Source organism: Micrasema longulum, unplaced genomic scaffold (assembly GCF_059751315.1).
Source record: "Micrasema longulum isolate JH-2025_06_02 unplaced genomic scaffold, ASM5975131v1 h1tg000583l, whole genome shotgun sequence".
NCBI lineage: Eukaryota > Metazoa > Arthropoda > Insecta > Trichoptera > Brachycentridae > Micrasema > Micrasema longulum.
Genome location: NW_028277779.1, coordinates 19358 through 41721, shown reverse-complemented (window position 1 = coordinate 41721; position 22364 = coordinate 19358).

Below are 22364 nucleotides of genomic sequence, written 5' to 3'. Positions count from 1 at the left end.
AAGAAAAAATAAGCATGGATCATCAAAAAGAAAATTAGAATAATGAAACTCAATATGCGAAGTAAATAATACAGAAAATCGTTTTGTGATAAAAACATAGTATTTAAGAAAACTAACCGATAATGAAAAAAAATTAGGAAACATAATGCATCTGAATCTAATAACTTGTAATAAAGTAACTGTTTTTTTTTGTTCATATTGATTATAATGAAAGTTATAACTATAGTCCTTAAAATATAGCTTGATCAGAATTACAGCTGTCAAACTAATTTCATTAGTGATGGGAAATTACTGATCACTGATCAAATCGATTTTATCAGTTATTTCATGCAATCATGAAACACTGTTTCCGAAAATTAAAAAATGAAAAAACAAGCCTATTATAGTGCGTTTAACATAATTGTTCACCAAAAAATGAGACATTTATACTTTTTTCATGAACAACATTAAACAAATATTTTTTTTATTCGATCAATTCACATTGATCAATTTGACCCATTTCTTTTTTTTTTTATTATTTATTTTATTTAGTTCTATGATCAACATAGTCTAATATATATTTACAACACAATATTTACATCTATACTTATTCTAACATTATTTATCACTATTATACACTGTTATACACTTAATATCCTAATTTATAATATTCACTGTTTCATATGTACATTTTCATAAATTATATTCACTATTTGCACTAAATATTACCTAATATTTTTCATATTTATACTTTTTACATTTAATTTTCAATATATTTACATTTATTTCATTTTTTATGCTTTCTGGCATTTCCTCAAATAATTGTATTCCCTTGTACATAAGGCAGTTCTGGGACATTGCTTTTGATTTCTTTTCCAGTCTTATATTTTTAGATCCTCTTGTTGCATAGTTATGAAAGAACTCATTATTTTTTAGTTTATTTTGAAAATATCTCGAAACTATTCCTTTAATAATTTTGTTTATTTCATTAGCAACATTGAATCTGATTCTTTGATCAATTGTCGTGATATCTAGAAGTTGAATCATTTTCTTAACTTTTGTTCGTCTCCCACATCTTAATATTATCCTCATCGCTTTGTTTTGTTTGTCTCTAACGTTTTTGCTAAATGATGTTACCTTGTAAGAACGTCGTTAATAATTAGGTTTATTTAAGTTTTCTTTAGTTTTAAAGCTGATTTTATACATTAATGTTGATTTATGTTTCAAGCATTGTAATAAAAAAAAAATTAACACGCCAGAAACAAATGATTTTTCGTGTCAATATAAATAACTCTTTTGACGTTACTACAAAGTTATGTCGTCACTTTTTCTGACAACTGTCATTCTAATCATGTTACATTTTAAGGACTATAGTTATTTCAGTTTTTTTTACAACTATCTAAATAACATTTGAAAGAATCGACTGTAATACCAATTTATAAAAATGGTGACAGTAAACGTATTAAAAACTACAGACCAATCTCCTTGCTCAATACTGTTTCTAAAATTATTGAAAAAATTGTCAAACTAAAACTTAATAACTATTTAGAAAAAAATAATTTACTCTCAGAAAACCAATATGGATTTCGGACAGGCATGGGTACTGAAAACGCAATAGCTAAGTTGACTGAAACAATAGCTAAACATCTAGACAATAGGGAAAAATGCTTGGCTATTTTTCTGGACCTGGCTAAAGCTTTTGACACTATTTCACATAAAATTCTATTTAAAAGGTTACATAATATAGGAATCCAAGGGCAGTTATATAAATGGTTAAACAGCTATGTAAGTGGAAGATTTCAGAAGGTGAAAGTGGGTAGTGACTTGAGCGAACCTGCTCAGCTCTCATTTGGTGTTCCACAAGGGAGCACTTTGGGACCACTGCTGTTCTTGATATATATTAACGAACTTTGTAACAAGCCATCACTTGGACAAATCATTTCATTTGCAGATGATACAGCTATAATTTATAGCGCATCAACTTGGTCAGAAACTCATAAAAAAGCAAGTAATGACTTAAGTTATATTAAAAAATGGCTAGACGAAAACCTGTTGACTTTAAATTCGGACAAAACAAAGTTCATACGTTTTAGTGCAACTTCCGCCGGGCAACCGAATGAAATTCACGAACTTCAACTACATAATTGTTCAGTGATGGTAAATTGCAACTGCAAAAAACTGAGTAGTGTTCAAAGTATAAAATATCTTGGAATAATTATAGACCAGTATTTGAGATGGAATGAACAAATTGAAACTATAACTGCAAAAATTAAGCGCTTAATACATTTTTTCATCCCACTTAGAAATATACTTAAAGTCCCGGACTTGAAACACCTATACCATACACTGGCAAATTCTGTGTTGACTTACGGTCTAATTGGTTGGGGAGCTTGCACAAAAACCGCCCTTGAACCTGTAGCAATTGCACAGAAATCTTTAATCCGAGTCATCTTAAAAAAAACATTTCGATATCCAAGTGACTTGCTCTTCAAAGAATTCAGAGTACTGAATATTATTCAACAGTATATATTGAGAACGGTAGTGGTTACACACATAAAGAGAGACATTTACCCAAGCGTCAACCACAACCATAATACAAGATACTCTAATAGGGATCTGATACTAAGTGAAGGGGTCAACACTGTTCTGGCATCGAGACAACACTATAACGTAGGCAAAAAGGTCCATAACCTTTTGCCAGAATCGTGGAAAGACGGGAGTGTTGTCAAGTTACGGAAGGTGTTGACCTCGCTCTTTCATGACATTGGTCGTAGGGAGTCAGAAAAGTTAATGCATGCCACGGATTGGAGAACCTTACTGGATGTCAAAAATAAAATATAAAAAATAAGGAATAATTTAAAAAAAAAAAAATTTATAGATGACAACCATGAAGTTTCGCATAAATAAATTGTCTATGTTTTTATGAATGTATGTATGTGTATGCGCATGGGTGTATGTACGTGTGTGTGTATGTACATGTGTATATATGTGTATATTTATATATACATGTGTGTATATGTGTGTATGTCTGTATGTATATGAATCAAAATGTGTATCCGAATAAGTGTATATTTTGTTTGTCTGTGCTCTATATTAATTTGTTAAATATTATAATATATAAAAATGTAATTGCCTAGCTTGGAACGGGGTATGTACCCTTGTTAGCTGGGCAAAGTGAATATGGAATTGTATTTTGATAAAGAGTGTGAATAAATAAATAAATAAATAAATAAATACATTACATAACATCGATGTGCAGCAGCCAATTACAAATATTTACATCTAAGATACATGGATACCAATTGTGTTTGTAGATACGTATAACTATAGAAGTGAATTTACCACCCAATTTTCTCTTTGTTCAACCCTTCAAGGGATGTTCCATTGTAATTAGCCCTAGCTGGAATACTGCCGGACCCACACTCGAGGCGAATCTCATTACGATTATATAGTTTACAATCGGATTAGTTTGTTTGTACGAGTATGTAGATTTGTGTTTGGTATAGGACCCACTGATTGATAGAGGACTATCTACTTTGCTTGTCTGTGTCCACGCGGATGAAAAAGTATTTTTATTAAAGGAACAGGATATTTATTTATTTATTATTTATATAATTTGTGCAAATTGTATAACACAGTTTAAAAGTGAAAAAAATATAAGAAACATATTAAGTTTATAAATGCAAAACACTCTTTCCTCTATCGTTCTTGTCCAAATAATATTTTGTTTATGTATGAATGTATTTAACATGCCTCTTAATTTATTTAACAATAAATTACGACTCATTCTTTCTGGTTGCGATGCACTCCCCTTTGATATTTAATGATGCACACGCTTACACACATTTGAACACCTACTCTCACACACCCTCTTAGATGTATATACATGTAGGTTTAAATTAAGAAATGATGACTATTGTCCATGCGATGATATTCTTCACAGAGTATCGAACATCTGTTATTTCAGTGCCCATTTTTCAGTTTACAACGCCAAAATCTTGAAGCAGAATGCAGGAGAGATGGAATATCCTTAACAGATATTCACACTGTCGTTGAAAGTAGTTATCACGCGCCATTGTTTTTGTACTTTGCAACAATGGTGATTTGACTCATAAGGGTAATAAACCAAAATCAGTGATCGAACATCCCATTTTCAAGACAAAAAAAACGGATTTTTCCGAGTACCTTAGCCTTGTACATGACACGTAAGGCTACTAAATACAGGGGTCCAAATAAACAAAAAAAAAAAAGATGTATGTATATGTAAACGCAAGCACACATTTGAGAATGTACTATAATTTAATATGTATGGAAAACGCTTGTAATACTATGTATAGGCATTTTACAGTCGGCCTCGTGGTGTAATGGTCAGCGCGTTTGCCTACAATTTAAGAGGTCTTGGGTTCGATTCTCGACAAAGTTGACATGAAATATTTATTTAAAAGGATGTTTTCACACTAGCATATTTCATAGTCCCTGGACTGGCACCTGAAGCGTAAGACTGATCATCTTACCTTTATGCAGCAAAAATGATCAAGATACGCTGCGATTGGTGCACCAATGCAGTGCCCTATGCACCATTCGGTGCAAAAAGGGAATGATAATATTTTATTATTGTTTTACTATGGCCTAAAACAGGCCCGGCCTAAAACAAAATCGAGAGTAATTTTGAATGAATAATAAAAAATAAGACTAAGTTTTTGAAAACTAATAAAGGAGAATACGTAACTAACTAATTTGAAGTAATTTACTTTTACGATATTTTGCGTCTGTCTAAATTTTTGTAGACCAGGACTGGATTCAACTCCCTGGGGAGCTGTTAATATCAATATATTACAACAAATATGACGAAAATTAAAGAGAATGTATTATAGAAGTCTAGGCATCTACAGGGCTTATGACCAGCCATTGGCTGGTTAAAGTGACCATTTTACATACTGTGTAACATTCACCATTCTGCCCATATTTGAACATCTATATTCCATTAATCCTTTCATCTGTTGATGTTTGTGAAGATAAAACCTTTATTTACGCGGGTGAGATTCATCTAATTGAATTATTTCACCTGCATACTTGGCAACGCCTGAAAATTTTAATTTCTAAATGTACGTCTTCATGGACCAGCAGTGGCGAGCGGTGAGTTTTTAAATTGGTAAGCTATGAAAATTCTGATAAAATGTCCATAGCGGTAGTATGGCATATAAAAAACAAGTCTATTGTATATTTAATAAATAATTCCTAACAAATGGCTCCAGCGGCTAATAGTTTCAGTAAAAATATTTTCTAATGTAGCACAAACATTTGATTTAAAAAATACAATTTAAAAAAACATAATTGCAAAAAAAAAATTGGAACCCCTATGGATTCGAACCTCCGCCTAAAGTCATCAGAAAGCGACGACCCATCCGCGCGGCTATTTCGCGTTTTGCGCTAAGAGTCGAAAAAGTAATTAATAAACTAAATAATTCATTAGCGCACCGGTGCATCTTCGGCTAAGTCAGACTAAGTCAGACATAACTTGTCTTGAAATAAAACACTATGTCTTAATAAATTATAATAATTAAAAGTATTCCTTACCGAGTACGATAGTTCACCAAACAAAACATAAATTATGTTTTAAGAATCATTGTTTCATCGACTTTTATATCACATTATTATTCACAAAACGACATAAGTTATACATATTATAATTCTTCATTTATATTTATTCTTAACACTTATACACTAGTAACGTTTTTATCATAACTCTAACTAAATTTTAAAAGTTTAAATGGATACTGAAGAATAACCTACAATATTCAACTGTCATGTCATCGTATGCACAAAAACGAATTACAATTAAAAAACAATAAGCGAATCTTTGTTTTTTAAAACCCACTAAAGGATTTATACTATATTATGGATTAAAATATTAATTCGTTTCGATTAAAATATCAAAATATTTATTTATTTTAAAGCAAATTTACTTTCAAACCACCGAAACATAAGTATGATAAATTACTTCCGACATACAAAATATATTCGTTATCTCTTTCTTACACATAACGAGTGCGTATATTGTCACCTCCCTTAGACTGTCGTAAGTCAAATTGATGTATTTTAAAGAATACTAGCCCTTATGAAAAAGTATTGAAAGACTAAATTCCATTAATGAAAGCTGCAAGATTTTACTGTAATCGCAAGTGTAATTTTTCGAACGAGTTTCTAAAGTTTTAGGTGAGTGATTTTAAAGTGAGCAGAGTAATCTCGTGTAATCCAGTAGTTATAATTTTGGCCAATAGAGGCGCAACTGGTCGCTGTATGGAATAAAGGAATATATAGATTTACTTACCCAAGAAAAGTAATATATTTTTTTGGTGATGTGTTTTTTCCTAATAATACTACAGTATTATAAAACATTACTTACGATGTCAAAAAAATATGGTAAGCTGCATGTAATCGATTATAAGGAGCATTCGCCACTGTGGACCAGGTGGATTTATCAATATATTTTGAGTCTGTCCAAATTTTTGTAGACAAGGGCTGGATTCAACTCCCCGGGAAACAGTTAATATTAACATATTGCAACAGAGATGAAAAACATTTTAGAGAAGGTTATATGGAAGTCTAGGCATCCACAGGGCTTATGACGTGACATTGGCTGGTTTAAGTTGGCTGGTTCAAGCTGGCTGGTTAAACTTCACAAACATCAACAGATGAAATGATTAAAGGAATTTAATTTTTTGACTAGTGAAGTTTCCATAATAAAAAGTAGTTATATTTAAGGTTAATAATTAATAATAATAAGGTTAATAATAAGTCCAAAAAAATTAAGAATTAAAATAAAGAATGAAAAACATGCTCAGATATAAAAATAAAATAAAATAATAATAACATTTTTAAAAAGGAAAAACATAAATATACCCATACACTTTTTAAGGGATTTAAAGAAACGATGAGAAGAATCTTTAAATAAGACGATACATTTAAGTCAATTTAAAAACATCTTTAAAACTAATGACACATTAAAGTAAGAGCAGCACTATATTGATTTTATATACATATACAATAAAAGTAGTTAAACGTAGTTTAAAAGTATAAAAACATGTCAATGAAGCACAGAAAAAGAAAGAATAACAGGTATAGCAAGTAATATTTAAAATTTGAAAAAGAATGATTGAGGTTCAAATATGGGCAAAATGGTGAATGTTACACAGTGAGTAAAGTGGCCACTTAAACCAGCCAATGACAGGTCATAAACTCTGTAGATGTCTAGACTTCTATATAACCTTCTGTAATAAATTCTAAAAAAAACAAAATTGTTAATGTATCCCACCATATATCACTAAATGTGAATTTGAAATAGAAATACAAGCTCATATAAATTTTTGCCTTCATTCAAATTCAAATATAGAATCAGATAAATTTAATTGTCCTGTTATAGATGTTGTAAATAATCATATTTTTTTAGGATTAATTATTCATTCTAAATTTAGCTGGGGTGTTCATATTGATGGAATCTGCGACAGATTAAGGTACTGGCTTAAGGTGATTTATGAAATCAAAAGCATACTCCCTTCCAAATCGTTAAGATACATATATACCTCGCTCATTGAATCCATTATATCTTACGGAGTACGTGTATGGGGTCTCACCTTCCTGTCTCATCTGGGTAAAATTTATGATATTCAGGTGAGACTGTTGAGGGGGATTGTACCGGATAGCATAATCCGTGAGGCGAAACATATGGGCGAAGGTGTATATTTTTTTTAAATTATGTAATGTCCTGCCGGTTAAACAACTCTGTGACTACAAATTGATTGTAGATCACTTTGTTAATCCGGAATATAAAAAAAAGAGTTTCCCACACTCACAACACTAGATTTAAAACTAAGGGCTCCCCGATCGTTCCCCGTATTACAAATTACTTCGAAAAGCGAACATTAAATTGCGTTATCCAAAGGTTGTTCAATGATCTCCCACAAACCATAATTAACATATAAGATCTTCAAATGAAAAAAAAAAAGCTGAAATAATATCTCCTAAGTATTTTATAGTGCCTGTTTATAAATAAATTTGTATAATATAAATAAAATATTGTAAAATAAACCTGTCATAAAAAAATAAATGTGTCACACCGAAAAGTCTTTAGACTTAGTGGGTAACAAATTGTTATTTGTATTATAAATTGACAAATTACAACAGGGATGGAGAATACCTTAAATAAGGGAATATGGAAGTCTAGGCATTTACAGGGCTTACGAACTGTCATTGGCTGGTTTAAGTGGCCACTTTACACACTGTGTAACATTCACCATTTTGCCTATGTTTGAACATCCATATTTCTTCACTTCTTCCATTTGTTGATTTCAGTGAAGAAGTTAAATAGCTGAAACCTTTATTGTTGTGAAGAGATTGATCTGACTGAATTATTTCACATACTAGGCAACGCCTAAAAACAAATTTTAAATTCTTCAACATCTTCTTGAACCAGTTGGTTTCATTACAATATTTGAGTTTGTCCAAATGTTCGTAGTTAATTTCTTAATCTTAATGACTCCCGAGGGGGTGAAATCCAGTCTTTTGTCTACGAACATTTGGACAAACTCAAATATTGAATTTTAAATTATTGAATAAACGCTGCTCTGCAGCACTGAAACTAAAAATGATCTTCATATCTGTTGTAATACGTTAAAAATGATTTATTTTGTTGTGTCTTCATTTAGAAAAAAACGGACACAACTCACGTTCACCCAATACATGTTTTAAATATAAAAAATACTGTACTTTCAACACTCATTAAAGCATCTTTCTTTGAATACTGGGATAGGAGCGAAAAAGGGATTTATTTTGAGGGGGTGAATTTCCAACCCTCTGCCGCCTAAAAGCTTAGAATAATAACAAAGGTATCCTGGCTATCAAATTTTATTACGTGCCAGTACGAATTCACTGAGGGGTGAATGTGAGGGGGAAAGTATTGCAACGTAATACATATTTATTTTATACTTGAAGCTTTGTTCATACCCGTGTCCGGCTGGAAAAAAAAGTACTGTTATGTGTGTGAAATAAAATCAGAATGGAATCCCCGGTCAAACGTTTTCGCTCGATTGCTACTTCAGATGAAAATTAAAAAAAATCTAGAAAAGAAAATAGGGAAATATTAGCGCGTTTTTCTACTATATCTGATGTTCTAGATTCGATTTCGATTGGACAGACAATGAGAAAATTCAGTGTATAAAAAAATATATATACATTTGTAAATAGACTATTAAATAAGACAAAATAAATAATATTAATTTTTACGTATTTTTTATTTTTGTTTATTTTTTATTTTCTTTTATTCAGGAAACATACAGTACAGTTACAAAGTTTAATATTTTACACAATTAGACTTTATTCAAATGGACCAGTGAAGTTTACATATTATAAAGCAATTATATGTAAGGTTAATTATGAAAGTATAAAAAAGAGAAGGAAAAAGAAAAACATAAATGAAAGTTGTTTAAAAATTAAAATTTAAGTGAAAAAAGATATTTTAAAGTTTGTAGTTTGTAGTGAGTATTTACAAATAGAAATAATATTAAAAATGAAGAAAATTTTTAAGAGTAATTAAAAATTAAGAATTAAAATAAAGATTGAAAAACATGCTAAGATGTAAAATTAAATAAAATAGTAATAACATTTAAAAAAAAAAAGGAAAATCTAATTATTAACGCTATGATTTCTTAAACTTTTGTATTCCTGAAATTAATCCGCGTGTGACATTTCAAGTTCTCTTCCGCTTCTTTTTGGTCAGTTCTGCCGATTGGTCCGTTGACAGTAAGTAAACCAAAAATCTTCCCCAACTTTCTTATGCCAATACCTTTCTGTTGAAATAAATTTAAATTTGAACAACTCCCTAGGGAGGAAATCCAGCCAGTCTGCAAGCATTTGGAAATAATCAAACATTGTTGAATTACTACCTGGTAAAAGAAAAAGTATCAAAATTGGAAAATTGTTTTCAGGCGTTGCCTAGTAGGTGATTTGGTTCAGCCGGATGAATCTCACCCACGTGATAAAGGTTTCAGCTCTTTTACTTCACAAAAGTCAACAGATGGAAGAGTTGAGGAAATGTGGATGTTCAAACATGGGCAGAATGATGAATGTTACACAGTGTGTAAAGTGGCCACTTAAACCAGCCAATGACAGGTCATAAGCCCTGTAAATGCCTAGACTTCGATATTCCCTTCTCAAAAATGTTTTCCCTCTCTGTTGAAATAAATTTAAATATGAACAACTCCCTAGGGAGGAAATCCAGCCAGTCTGCAAGCATTTGGACATAATCAAACATTGTTATATTAAACCCACTTAAAATAGTACTAAGATTAATTATTATATACAATTGTAAAGCGCCCTTGAGGTGATTTTTTACAAAAATTGCGCTATATAAATCAGCCAAATATTATTATTAAATTATTATTAAAGTAATTTTAAAGAAACCCTTAACATTCAATACGGAAAGTCTATATATAATATTTAAGGTTCGTACAGTAGACACTCTTTATAAAATAAATTATATTATACAAATTTATAAAGAAGAAAAAATAAAAGAATTTGAGATGAATAAGTCACTCAGATACCAACATAATATTAAAATTCCTAAATTCCATACAAGTCATGGTCAAAATAGGTGTAAAAAATTATTATGTCTTCAAAGGTGTAAAAAATTATTATAATCTTCCCAATGAACTAAAAACTATTAAAAATAATAAATCAATAAATAAATTTAAAGTTAATCTAAAGAGATTTTTTGAACACGTGTAAAAACAACATTTAATTATGAATGTATTATTATTTTATGTTTTTTCTTTATATGTCCTATGTTTTTTCTTTATATGTCCTACTCGTATTTAAAATTATATAAACTCATAAATAAACAACTAAAACAGTGTAAGTCACTCACCAAGCATAAGAGTTAGTCTCTTTTTTTGGAGAGTTACAGTGATAACATTTACTAGATGTGTAAAAGTAGATATGTTTAGAATTTTACAAAAACATGTACTTATTATGAAATTTATTAATAATAAAAAAAAGTTTTATTACTCTCATTTTCTTTTTTGATGATTTATACTTATTTTTTCTTTGAAGTTATTTTGTTTTTTTGACACCAATCTTTAGACAGACTACTGCATATAATGTTCCTGTTATAAATGTATTCCTAACTTGTATAGCAAGCATCGTGAGTTTTGTTTCATGCAGAACTTCATTTGAAATTATCTGAAAATATATTTTACTTTGGATTACGATAATTACGCCTCCTGTTTTCCGACTTAACGAACCACTTCTGACAATCGTGTATCTCGAAGACATTACTTCATTATTTGTTATTTCACACCAATATACTCTTGAAAGAGTTCAAAATATTTTTTAAAGATATGTTAACTTTAAACTCGAAATCAGATGTGATTTTATAAAGTATGACTTCCTATTAAATACTGTAAATTTGTTAAAACTAACTGAGAGAAGAAAAATATATAGATTTATTGAATTTATTTAAGATTGTCAACTTTACATGGGAATGACTAAATCTATTAGCACTTATTAACTTCAAGGTACCAGGAGCCTTATGCTGGAAATATGTGACATTTTGTCACCCACTCGACAATAGTCGAATGGACATCTCGATTGCTTTGTCATAATGCTATTCTTGAAAACCCTCCGACAATTTAATTACAAAGACAAACGAGAAAGTGGAAACACCAACAAATCCGTATTTATCTATGGATCTTCTGCCACGCGTAAACCTTTATTGTTTCTTGTCAGACTTCTTCCGTTGAATATTTTATGTATGGAATATTATGAAAAAAATTAATGAAACTGTTTTACTTAGAAACTGCAACATCTATAATTATGATTTGCCTTTGACATAACACACATCTGAATGTTATTAGAAATATTCCATATTCATTTCATGGATTTTAAAAACATTGTATAATTCATATCTCAAATACGTATTTTGATATTGACGCGAAAAAATAATTTTGAAATCATGTTTCTAGTGAAACATAATTTGATAATGGATTGAAAATAAGTACAGTTATATTTATTGCATATTTGTTGATACGCCATCATCATAACATTGATCGGTGTTGTAAATTTCAAGTTAAGAGACAACGAAAATGCCTACTCGTCATTCAGACATGAATACCGAGCGTTTTACAAGATGGAAGTTTGACAGATGAAGTTACGATGTCGCATTCGATTGTCAATGTCGAGTGCTTTGGGGCACTCGAGATAAAGTCGATTAATTTTCAATCGACTGCATTCGTATGGGTGGTTCAAGAATGCTGTCACTCGTCGAACTACGGAAGCCGCATACAATTCTAAAGACGAATGAGTCCAGCATAAGGCCCCTGGACGAATGACTCGTCAAGTACCTCCGCTTAGTTGCAACAATTTGCAAACGGTATACTCGTATAATGCTATTCTGAATCGAATCCATGTACTCGGCAATAACTGTTCCGACGTTGCTAACATATCTAACATAAAGTATAGTTTATATAAATTTACTCTTTTTAATTATTTCTAAGATGGTGAATGAAAATTTTTACATTCTTTGGCAAGATAGACTTCTACAGTCCCTTCTATAAAATGTTCTTTATCTCTGTTGTAATATATTAATATTAACATCTCCCCAAGGGGTTGAATCCAGTGGTTGTCTACCAAAATTTGGACAAACTCAAAACATTGTATATATATCTACATGGTCTAAGAAGAAGTACCTAGCATGCAGGTGAAATAATTCAAACAGATGAATCTCACCCGATACAATAGAGGTTTTAGCTCTTTAACTTCACAAACGTCAACAGATGGAAGCATGGATACAATATGAAATAATACAAGTTTTGACACTTACAATATTTTTTTTTTAAACAATCAAAACATAACATTACTTAAGAACAATAATTTTTAAAAGGTTTCGAAAGTAGGTGTAAATTATTTATTTATATTATTATTTAATTTATAATAAAACCTCCTACCTAGTTCTCTTCTATACACGTTTTAAATTATTTTTTTTATTTACACACCGACACACATCTGCACACATTCATTCACACACATTCATATACACATACATGAATACAAAGGTCGCACACATACAATTTTATAAACTCTTTTCTTATATATTATGTATTATTAGATGAACAGTGGATTTTTTCAATTGACTCTAGTGTTGTTAATATATTTCTACTTATTTTTTTATGTAAAAGTTACAAATAAATAAAATAAAAATAAATATATATGTTAAAATATAGGTAGAATGATGAATGTTACACAGTGTACAAAGTGGCCACTCAAGCCAATGAAAGGTCATAAGCCCTGTGGATGCCTAGACTTCTATATTCCTTTCATTAAAATGTTCTTCTTCTCACTTGTGATATGGTAATATTAACAGCTCTCTAAGGGGTTTAATCCAGTTCTTGTCTACAAAAATTTGGATGAACTCAAAGTATTGCAAAGCACCCTGATGAGGGTGGTAGCGTCTCTCCCTCCCACCAGTACTGCGATCGATATGTCTGTCTAGCACCCGAATAACGGTAATCGCGTACACTGCAATATATTTAGGGGGGTTGCTGTTGCACCAGGGGGCGCTTTTACACGAACTCCCCCTACGAAGCCTCCCCTACCTCAGTACGTTCAAGACCGCCCCCTGCCCTAGGTAGACGCGCCGTACCTCGCATACCGTGAATTTCGGTCAGTTTTTCGATCGACGCCAACTTTAAATTCCTGTCAATTGTGCTTTTCAAACAAATATGCTTGTTACCTATTTCCTTTTATTATAAAAGGAAAAAAAAACTGTTTACCCTTTTATAAGGTATAAGGTAGTTCAATTTCACAAGTTCTTTTGAATATGTTGTACCCAACAGAAGAAGACTCCATACTACATTTAATTTGCCAGGACCTAGGAATAACTCAAGGAAAAACGTCTTTTTCTTTAGAGCATATCATTATCACTTTTTATTTTGCATGGCAGTATGCTTCTTATTGTTTCTAAATGTATACAAAAAAGCATTGTTTATCTTTTATATTTATACGCACTATGTTTGTACTTACCTGTATATTTTTTGTAAATGCCCCTTGGGCGTATTGTAAAATTAAAAAATTAAATAAAATAAATAAATTATTATACTTTTCTCTCCGGTCACGCAGACATTTTTCATCTCTCCTATATGAAATATATAAGATTCCTTATAGACAGTACAGCCGTTTAGTAAAACGATGTCAGTAAATATGTATGTATATTCACTATTATATATTTTGAACCCTTTACATTATTTTTTATATAACTGTTTTCTTTTCTTATTCTTTAAATTTAAATTAATTTTATTTATATTTACTTTATTTTTATTACTGTATATACATATATGTATTTTTATTTTATTTGAAACTTCTAAGTGCCTAACATTTCTCAATTGTTAAATTGCTTTTATTTTTTTGCCGATAATGTACTTAGTAAAAAGCTTACTTCACTGTGGAAAATTTATATTGACTGTTTTCACAATTTTCGTTTAAATATATTCTTATTTTCTGTATGCAATATATGTAAAAACTGTTGTTTTTTTCGCAAATGAAAATAAATAAATGACATTGAAGTCCGAGAACGGACGCAGCAGCCTCCTATTACGAACGTTGAGGGTTCGGCGGTGGACCTGGCTTGGACGCGAGCTGCGGATTTGTGAACTTATCATACATCGTTTTACCACACATTTGCCTGAGGGCATTCGCATTTCGCATTTCAACAGCATTTAACCTACTTTCAATTTTTATTAGTATTATTGTATAACTATTTTTATTTCTTAATTTTTTTCGTCTCATATATATTCGAAATTACATAACTTAAGTTTTTTATTATTATGGATAACTTATATATCACCATTATCATAATATAATACCTCAAGCGCGTTTTACAAAGTGATTATTTATATAATCATTATTGAAATAAATTTAATTTCAACTTTTTCAATTTGTAATTTAAGAAAAACAGTGCACTTTGACATCACATGCCAAATAATTGTTTGAATGATTTGGAAAACAAGTGGGTTTTAAGATTTTTCCGAAACATCACTTCACTCTCACATGGCTTTCCAATGGCCTATGCACCATTCGATACGGGAAAGGGAAAGAAAAGGAATGGTGTGATAATGATGATGATATTTAACTTTGTAACACTTCAAAATCTTGTAAAATAATAAAATTGTGTAACACTAAAAACTAAATTTTATTTTCATAATAATTTAAGTATATTTGATTTTCAGTCTACGAGTACTTGATACTTAACTTGGTTAAGTATACCTTGATAAAGCAGCTTCTGTGGCTTTGAAACCGGTCGGCAGAAAAAAAAATGCGAAAGAACAAAGCAGTTTTATATTTATTTTATAATAATATATCATTTTCGGATAGGTACCCGAACAAGTAAGTCAATAATTATTGTTACAAGTTCAAAAAATTCTTCACTCACCTACATAATTACCTACCCAATCTCCATTCCTTTGCCGACCGCCGGTGCGCCTGGAGCTAAAATCTCCGCTGTGAATATTGTTCATCCAGTCACCTCGAGGTGGTGTCTTGGAGCTCGCAGCTGAAGGCCTTCCTCGTATCGGCGCCGCGTCAGTAGTGTCGAGTGACAGGACCTAACCTGGGAAAGTGCTCCAGGAAGGAGGAGACTGGAATAGGTGAGTGGCTATCCCAATAATTCGGTGAATGGGATTTATAATAGTTGGTTACTGCCAATACTGGAATGACAGCCAAATAGTTTGAATACCTTCCGCCTTTAAGATAGTGGCGCTAACGCTGTTTTGCCCATAACTCAGACAGTGGTGCGAGCTAGCGTAACCGCCTACACTGTCGTCGGTTACGTTGTTTTGCTTAGCTTAAAAATAATATGTCATTAGGGCTATGTATAGCGTGTGAGCTCGCCAATATATGACAGTAAAAAAATTATTGTCTTTGAATTTCCTAGAGTTTTAACCATCGAAAAAAAAGAAGATTGCAAATCAAATCAACAGACAATGGAAATTTGATGTGTATTATTTTAAAAGATTGTTTAGAACAGAAAAATACGTGGAGAAATATGCATTTTTATTTTTTGTAATACAAACAGTCTAGTAAATTCGAATAAATAAAAATACGCTTTATATTAACAATATTAATTAAAATGCAAAAATAACATTGAATACTTGAAAAATAAATATTATTGAGTGTTACAAACATAATTTAAAAAACGGATAGCGATTAAAAGTAAAAACTATCTTTAGTTTAATTCTTATAGCGATAAATACATAAACATTATAAAACAGGAATTATACAAATACAAAAATAATATTGTAACTAGGCGGCTACCTACACGGTTAAATTTCGAAACACCACGCAATTTCTTATCTCGGCTACGCTATGTAAAATGAACAAAAATATTAAAATTAATAATGTCATCACGTCATGAAGTCGCCCCTGGGTAGCGCCTGCTAACGTCAATCAACAAAAACATCCTCGCTTTAATTACAATATTTCGGCTACGCCATGAATTTCTTTTTTTAAATAATTTCTCACGTCACAAAGTCGCCCCTGGGTAGCGCCTGCTAACGTCAATCAACAAAAACATCCTCGTTTTAGTTACAATATTTCGGCTACGCCATGAATCTCTTTTTTAAAATAATTTCTCACGTCACAAAGTCGCCCCTGGGTAGCGCCTGCTAACGTCAATCAACAAAAACATCCTCGTTTTTATAACAGTATTTCGGCTACGCCATGAATTTCTTATAAAAAATGTCAAAACGTCACAAAGCCACTCTCTGAGTGTCGCTACTGACATCATTTACAAAAACATAATTATTTGTGCTTTTTTCAGGTACGAAACATTTTTTTTAAATACACCTACCTAAACGATAAAATACTATTAGTAATTAAACCAAGGTGTGCTTTAAAGTTCCGTATGGTCAAATAATATTATTTATTATTAGAATATTATTGACATGTAGTTCAAGCATTGCTGCATTCACGTTGCTTTACTTCTGAGAGCTCAACTGCTATGTTTTTCTATGGTTATGTTAATGTCATCTGTCATGTATTGGCGAGCTCACAGGCTATACTTACGCCTGTCATTATAATTTAATTTTTTTTACACAGAAAACTATAATTGGCCTATAATTTTGGTTTATTTGTAAATATAGTTTTTTTGTTGTTGTTATAATGGCTGTTGTTTTCTTTTAATAAATTAAATAAATAAAAATATATATTTAAATTTATTTCAACAGAGAGGGAAAAATTTTTGAGAAGGGAATATGGAAGTCTAGGCATGTACAGGGCTTATGACCTGTCATTGGCTGGTTTAAGTGGCCACTTTACACACTGTGTAACATTCACCATTCTGCCTATGTTTGAACATCCACATTTCCTCAACTCTTCCATCTGTTGACTTTTGTGAAGTAAAAGAGCTGAAACCTTTATCACGTGGGTGAGATTCATCCGGCTGAACCAAATCACCTACTAGGCAACGCCTGAAAACAATTTTTCAATTTTTATACTTCTTCTTTTACCAGGTAGTAATTCAACAATGTTTGATTATGTCCAAATGCTTGCAGACTGGCTGGATTTCCTCCCTAGGGAGTTGTTCATATTTAAATTTATTTCAACAGAGAGGGAAAAATTTTTGAGAAGGGAATATGGAAGTCTAGGCATGTACAGGGCTTATAACCTGTCATTGGCTGGTTTAAGTGGCCACTTTACACACTGTGTAACATTCACCATTCTGCCTATGTTTGAACATCCACATTTCCTCATAAATGGGGCAGGCGAATTTTATAGAGCTATGATGTATTTGACACTTGTGCAAGGGGCAATAAGGAACACTTTTCCTTAAAAAAACGCAATTCGCCAAAAATGTCGCTTACGTTGTTCTGTCGATTATGGTTCGAAATGAAGTTATTAATCGATACAAATATACATGAATATTATATCTTCAATTGTAGAATTACACAAAATAAGATATAAGTACACTTGTTTTTTTTTTAATACATTTTTAAAATTTCTTATACAGTGAAATACAATGAAAGATAAGTTGTACGTGTGTACTTATTAACTAAGATTTATTCATAAGAGATTATAAGCAAAAGTTGGGAGGGGAGTATCACGAAAAATATTTTTTTTGTTATTTTGGCAGTATAGCAGGGGCGAGCTCTCCTAATAACCGATTATTTGCAGCTTACCATATTTTTGGACATCGACATTTACGTTTTATATTACATTATTATTAGGAAAAAATGTATCACAAATATAGTAATAATAATCATACATTGCATTTCTTGGGTTAATCAATTTACATCAATGGTATATGGAATAACAGCGAGCAAGCTACACCTTTATCGGCCAAACTTATAACTACCGGATTACAAGAGCTTGCGTAGCTCAAAGATAAAACACGTCTCCAAACTCCGAATTTCAGATTTACATTAGAAAAATTTAACTTACGATAACAGTAAAATCTTGCAGCTTCCCAAAATGCAATTTAGTCTTTCAACACTCCTTTATAACGGCTATTATTCTTTAAAATAAAACTGCTTCACTTAAGACAGTGCAAGTGAGATAGTATTACACGCACCCGTATAATGTGAAAAGGAGATAACGAATATGTGTACGAGTATATAACATAGAAGTTAGATTAGGATAATACTTAAGTCCTGTACGGTGGTTTATAAGTTAATTTGTTGTAAAATACATAATATTACGAATTTACATTTTAATCCTTTTAATCAGTATGAATACTTTAGTGAGTTTTCAAAAACAAAGATTTGCTAAACAAGAATAAAATATACATGAAATATATAAGGTTTTTAACGGACGATGATAATTATAAGTTATTCTTCAGTATCCATTTAAACTTTGAAAATAATGTTTTGAGTTATGATAAAAACGTTACTAGTAAATTAAAATTGAGTTGTGTCAAGAGTAAATTAGGCATAAAGAATAGTAAAATATTGAAGTGATATAAAAATCGACGAAAGAATGATTCTAAAAAGACAATTATTAGTGAACTATCGTTTCCGGTGAAAAATACTCTTAAATAATTTGGATTTTATCAATATTTACTAAGAAATAGCGTTTTTTTTCAAGACCAGTAAAGGTAATCACAATTAAGCGAAAATTATCAGTAAACTTATGAGTGATATTATTCACTTTTTTAACGCTCGTACTTGTATATGAAATAGCCGCGCAGATAAGTCGTTGCTTTCTAACACAACGGTTTGCGTTGCTTTTTTCGTCAGTTTTTTGCAATTATGTTTTTTTTTAAATTCATTTTCTTGTTTATTAAATGTTTGTGTTAAATAAGAAAATATTTCAACTGAAACTTTTAGCCGCTAGTGCCATTTGTTATAATAGATTATTTATCAAATATAAAATAGTCCAGTTTTTTGCAATTATGTTTTTTTTTTTAATTAATTTTTTTATTAGTTAAATGTTTGTGTTAAATTAAAAATATTTTAACTGAAACTATTAGCCGCTAGTGGCATTTTTTATAGATTATTTATAAAACATAAAATAGTCCATTTTTTGCAATTACGTTTTTTTTAATGCATTAAAAAAAAATTAAATGTACGTATTCAATTAGAAAATATTTTAACTTAAACTATTAGCCGCTAGTGCCCTTTGTTATAATTTATTTATTAAATATAAAATAGACCTTTTTTTATGTGCCAAACTACCGCTATAGACATTTTATCAGAATTTCTGCAGCTTACCAATCTAAAAACTCACCGCTCGCTACTGAAGTATAGTATATTATATTCCCGACACACGCGGGCCATAGGTGTGTGGTATGTAGCATTACTTGAAAAAAAGGCAGTTTAAATATGTTTCGATGTCTAAGTGTTCTCTATCCCGGATTTATTTGTATTTTATTGAGGAGGTTGGTATTTACTTTATTGTTTAATATTTTATATCGAAAACAATGCGGCATTTTATCAACGAATCAACGTGAAAATGAGTTAGAAGTTGCTCATAATTTAAATTAAAACGTGGGTTAGAAATTTGGGATTTATATAAACGGTACTTTGATGACTTTTTAAAAATAGATTCTACCGAGTTCATTTGATTTTTATTATTTTATATCTTTATTTAGGCATATGATTCTTCTGTACGTGTGATGTCACTGAACTCCTTCTAAACGGTTAAACCGATTTACGTGCGGTTTTCATCAAAATATAGATCTTTGCGCAGCGCGTGTTTGTAGATATATTATTATCGAATCTGTAAAAAAAAAGTTAGAAGCATAAATCTTTTTTTCATCGACCTACCAGGGTTGCATTCGACAAGAATATCCCAATCAGATTCTTTCCTTACACTCCTTATAATTTCTTCCCATTTATTTATTTTTACTGGATTTTTAGTAATACTAAAATTATATCTAATGAAATTTAATACATTTTTTGAAAATCACATTAATGAATAAAGTGCACCCCTGTTGGTGAAAAGAGCCGAGTTTGACATTTGCAAAAAAAAATCCATATTTGAAAATTAATTATTTTATGATTTGGAACTCAACCATAAACAAGTACCTAGGTACCTACTTAAATTTAATATTTGAATCTAAATAATTTCTAATTTTGGAATTCAATCATAAACAAGTACCTAAGTACCTACTTATCAATTAAAAGTCTTTTTCGAAGCTAATAGCAGGCAAGCCATCGTTCGAGTAGGACAACGTCAGTCGGGTCCGCTAGTATACTATAAATTGAGATTTTTTCTGTGGTTCTGTGTGATACAAAAACTCTCCTCTAAGAACTCAACAGATATTATATTATGTAGCTATATTATTAATTACTTTAATATATAACTTATATAAACGTGTATAAAACATAGCACAATTAATTCAGTAGGTATTAGGTATTCCCACAACGATTGAAATAATTGGTATAATAGGATGGGGAGGAGTCTTGGACGTGCATACTCGCTTAATAGAAATTGCACAGAAAAGTATTATTGACTATTTTCCAGTAATGCACTATACGTAGAGAGTTGACTCCTTAGTTTGAGAAATTAAGATTTATTTCAGTGCCTGAAATATGTTTACTTAAATAGGAAATTATTGAGTAATAATTTAAAGCGGATTAGCAGTTGATCCGATAGTGTACTGTCAGTTCCAGGATGCAGAACTAAGTTCGCACAAAGGAACTCTTCACATGTTGGTCCAAGATCCTTCACTAAAGAATTACAAAACATTAAATCACTGATACCGTTTAAAGTGCGTTTGAGGTCTTGGATAAGCATAGAAGGAATAGATAGACACCTAATTAAAAAAAACATATATATAATAAAATACTGCAAATAAATCCTGTTTTTGTTCTATCAGCATATGTGTCAACCTTGTTTGCTTATTTTTTCATGGTTATGTCGTACCATATTTATATGCAATAAACTTTTAAATCATTAAAAAAGGAATGGCCCACGCTCAGACGCTAAAGTCTTTGTTGGCATTTTTTCCAAATGATGTTATAGCTTAATTTTAAGTTGTATTTTTTAAAGTGTATGGAAATATGTACGGAAAAAAATAAATAAATGTTAACTGGATTTGTTCTAGAAATGAAAAATGCCAAAAACAACCCGAATCAGTGAGTAAAGTGGCAAATAAACCAACTAATGATAGTTCGTAAGTCCTGTAAATACCGATACATCCATATTTCCTTATCTTTAATATTCTTTATCTCTGTTGCAATGCGTCAATCTTTTGAGAGTTAAGGAAAATGTAGCGCAGTGGAAGAACTCGTATTGAAAATCGCGTCGTTTTAGTGTGTTCCGGGTAGTATTCCCAGGGGAGAAAGTGATATATTGTGAGAGTGGAAGGTTAGTAGTGGTAGGAGTGGGTGTAGGAGTGGAGTAGTATTCGAGTTGAGAGTGAAGAGGAAAAGAGGAGAAGAGAGGGAAGATCTTGCGAGACAAGTGAGAGTTTTGCTTTGCGAGTGTCAACATATTATAATCTACATTCCAAACACCTGCTGCCGCCTTCCGCGAATCTAAATTATTTATTTAATTAAATAAAACACGTTTCATTAAGTTAATAAAGTACGATGAAGTGAAATAACAGTATTGACGTCTGTTTTGAAGAATACAAACATTATTGCTCTGGGAATAAATATATAATATCGTTTTATTTATGTTCAAAGCAATAACATCGTGGTCAAACATTTTAATTAATGTTAGTAAATATACTCACTTACAGATTCAAAAACTTCTCTTACTCAAATGAAAGGCATAACCGCTACAATACATCACATACAAATAATATACTCACTAGATCCTCAACACAAAGACAACATAAACAAATACAAACTAATACCACTTTCGGAGAAAGGGATTTTGAGTATTATTCAATAAAA